The 3,802-nt window shown below is 50.2% G+C and overlaps 2 non-coding genes across 2 annotated transcripts; one reads left to right on the top strand and one right to left on the bottom strand.

Annotated features, from left to right (window-relative positions):
• The first annotated feature begins 1,075 nt into the window (after positions 1–1,075).
• Positions 1,076–1,182, top strand: LOC123388429. The gene has a single exon (XR_006602965.1). It is a non-coding gene; the product is annotated as a U6 spliceosomal RNA (small nuclear RNA).
• Positions 1,183–2,200: 1,018 nt separating this feature from the next.
• Positions 2,201–2,307, bottom strand: LOC123388428. Its single transcript, XR_006602964.1, has one exon. It is a non-coding gene; the product is annotated as a U6 spliceosomal RNA (small nuclear RNA).
• Positions 2,308–3,802: the final 1,495 nt, after the last annotated feature.

Below are 3,802 nucleotides of genomic sequence, written 5' to 3'. Positions count from 1 at the left end.
CTTGGGACCCTGGGACACTGGGGGCCCCGGGTTTAGGTCCCTACAGCCTAGGAGCCAAGGATGAAAAACGCACAAACGAGCCGCCAGACCCTCTGGCTAGACAATGTGCGTCGCATCCACTGAAAGATTTCTGGGACGCTGTAAGCGAAGGTCGGGCGGATGACCTCCCCTGAACCCACTGGTTCAGCCAGATATGACACGCCTTAAGCCGAGGCAATAGGAAGTTAACACAACCTACCAATGAAGTCCGCATGGAACCCGGATCTAACTAGGCCTTCGCAGCTACTGAAATTTTCAAGAAACATGGAGGAAAGAGAGACGAGTTCGACAACATCATCGTAAGAAATGAGTCAAAGCCAAGAACTGTTACGGTCCACGGGGTAAATATCCCGTTCCGCCCAGGAGCCCATGGCAGGAGGAGAAGTGGGAGTTATTAAGAGGATAATAGCGAGCGAGGGGTAGAGCGCCCAAACACACTGTGCGACGGGGTCTCCTGTGGATTCATATGACAAACCAACAATAAAATGTATCTTCGAAACAATTAGAAATTTGAACGGAAAGTGACTATTAGGTGATATTAAGGAATTACCTTTCCAAGGTGTGAAAATGGCGGGTAATTACTTTACTCCCCCCCCCCCCCTTAAGTACTCCTCGGGATAGTTTACATGGAAAACGTGCTCTAAAATGTGCCCTCTTCGCACCACGGCGCCTCACGACCCCCCGTCCCTCGGTCGCCCGGCCCTCGAGGTGCCCCGAGAATTGACGCTTCCGCCGGCATACTCCACGCGACCGCCACAGGACCCACAGTCCCAGGCCTGGGTCCCGCGAACAGCCTCTTACCCAAGGTGCTCCGGGCGCGGCGCTCATTTGCATGTCCCACCCGGCAGGAAAACGCGGCAGGTCAGTCGCGGCCTAGCCCGCGTGGCATCACGTTTGCGAGCCTCATGAGTAGCACCGTGCCACCGCAGTTCCCCAAACGTTGCGTGGTTCCCGGAGAGGCCCACACTTCGGTCACCCTAACTAAGAGAGCTGAGAGTTTTCGAACCTTATATAGGTCGTGGGCGGAAAGAGTAGCGTGCTCGCTTCGGCAGCACATATACTAAAATTGGAACGATACAGAGAAGATTAGCATGGCCCCTGCGCAAGGATGACACGCAAATTCGTGAAGCGTTCCATATTTTATGCGGCTTCCCGGTGAACTGCCGCTCTGCGGTTTAAGCACCAAAAATTGGTTTGGGAGAATTTCTGGTACTATTCACATTAGTAGCCACTAGGACCGCAGACCTGCGAGCTTCTCCTGGTCTTCCAGGATATCCTCTGTCGTTGGACAGGAGACTGGATCTTGACTGGCCCCTGGCATCTTCGTGGCCTCCCCGCAGGTTACTATTATTAAGTTACCTAGGCAATCCTGGTATCTGAATCCGGACGCTTGTTCTCATTGGTTGAAATCTGTTTTGGGATTGGGCAATTAACTTTCTTTAGTCAAATTTTCCGTCACAGAATCCTTCTGATTTAGGCAAACTAGCATTTCCGAGTGCTCCTTAGATGCCAGGTGAGAACAGGCATACAAAAGCGTTCTCGCAAGACTCGTGAAAGCAGGTGGGTTTGCCAGTGGACTGAGCGCTGGAGCTCTAGGATCCACAGGCCGCCGCCGACCCGGATTTCAACCGGTATAACCGCTACTCCCTGGTAAAAGTCCCTGCTTTAACGTAGCTCGCAATGACACAGAGCGTTTACACTCAGGTCCAAAACGACTGAGGATTGTCACATGGTAGGCGCAAGAAATGTGCACTGATGTTGCTAACTTCCTTTAGTAAGGATTCATTAATTTAGCAATTTAATAATTTAGAAGTGATTTTATTTTTTTAAAGATTCATGGACCATTTCCTGTGCTAGCGTTCTACTACCCAACAGAGGCAATATTCTTGGCGCCTCTAGAGTTATGGTGTTGAGGGAGAGAACAAAAATTGCGTCGATTTCAGAATTATTAAACTCTAAGGAATCACAAGTTGACATTTTCTCATTTCCGAAATCTGTAGAAATGACACATAAATTTCCAGGTGCAACCCAACTGCGTTCACAAGCCACATTATGCTCCACAGAAACATTTTTCTACTAAAATATCACAAATTTATTATTTTTTTCACTTTGAGTGATACCGTTTCTTCCGCGAAGTGCGGCAGTTCACCGGGAAGCCGCATAAAATATGGAACGCTTCACGAATTTGCGTGTCATCCTTGCGCAGGGGCCATGCTAATCTTCTCTGTATCGTTCCAATTTTAGTATATGTGCTGCCGAAGCGAGCACGCTACTCTTTCCGCCCACGACCTATATAAGGTTCGAAAACTCTCAGCTCTCTTAGTTAGGGTGACCGAAGTGTGGGCCTCTCCGGGAACCACGCAACGTTTGGGGAACTGCGGTGGCACGGTGCTACTCATGAGGCTCGCAAACGTGATGCCACGCGGGCTAGGCCGCGACTGACCTGCCGCGTTTTCCTGCCGGGTGGGACATGCAAATGAGCGCCGCGCCCGGAGCACCTTGGGTAAGAGGCTGTTCGCGGGACCCAGGCCTGGGGCTGTGGGTCCTGTGGCGGTCGCGCGAGGCCCGCGGAGCATGCCGGGAGTGGGTAGCACGGGGAGCACCTCGAGGGCCGGGCGAGTGAGGGACAACGGGGCCGTGAGGCGCCGTGGTGCGAAGAGGGCACGGACTGGCGCGACTGAGGTCTCTCCAAGGGCTTGTGAATCGGCTGACTTACTGAGCCACCTGGGCGCGAGGTCGAACACGGATCTTCCCAGCAAAGTATGTAGGTAACGTCACCGATATTTCACTCGTGACAGAGTGGCCTTATGCCAGTCCCAGAAGACTTTGTTGAAATAAACTCAGCGACCAGCCCTCCAACAGGGCTGTAAGGCCAGCGACCAGCCTGCCAACAATCTGACCACTCCCTTCGGAACACCGAACACCACACTTCAGGCTCCCCGGGCTCAGGGAGCACCTGCTCGTGTCTCCGGCCTGAGTCCATTCTGCGCAGGCGCCACAGGGAACAGGGAAAGGCGTGCAGAGGAGCCCGGATGCGTGGCCACGCCCTTCACAGGTGTTTTCCTCCTAAGTCATCTTGGAGCGGGCCTCCAACCCACTGGAACACTGAAGAACGCGGTTAGGCGCACCTGTTTGACCTGAAAGGTAGATTCGAGGAATTACACTACGAGAGTTGAATCAGAGAATCATTCTTGTACTTCCTTTTACTTTGCCGCACCCTAACCCTATCTCTGTTAGGACACAAACATTCAGGACAGACCTACCTGCAGGAATGCCAGAATGTTAGTATTAAATATTTTTATTTTAACTACTGCAGAAACCATACTGCCCAAGTCACGGCCTTGTGTATTGTGAAATGACGGCTAAAGGTGAAAGCCTCTGGTACACTGTGGTTACAGTACTCCATATATTGAAGTAAAACGAAGGGCATAAGTTTGACAGCGTTGTGTTAAAATGGCATCCTTAATAAGGAATATGGCATATTTATATATAAAAAGTGGAGTTTTGCTTTTTTCTCCTGCCTGTGGTCGTCCTACCCTTTTTTTCCGAAAATATGATGCAATATTTTGAAGTAGAAACCTGAGAAAGATCGGTAATATTGAGAAGTTTTTAAATTGGTATCCAATTTTATGGTGTACTAAAAGAAAGTAGTGTGAAACCATATGAACATTTCTGGTACTGCTGAGACAAAAATGGAGAAGAAACAGCCTACAGAGATTATTGGTAAACCTATGTCTCCCTTTGTTTATTATTATAATCCTTT

Source organism: Mustela putorius, unplaced genomic scaffold, assembly GCF_011764305.1.
Source record: "Mustela putorius furo isolate JIRA1106 unplaced genomic scaffold, ASM1176430v1.1 tig00003898_pilon_pilon_pilon, whole genome shotgun sequence".
In the NCBI taxonomy this organism is placed as follows: Eukaryota; Metazoa; Chordata; class Mammalia; order Carnivora; family Mustelidae; genus Mustela; species Mustela putorius.
Note: the sequence above shows the minus strand (reverse complement) of the source record. Positions and strands in the feature narration are given on the sequence as shown.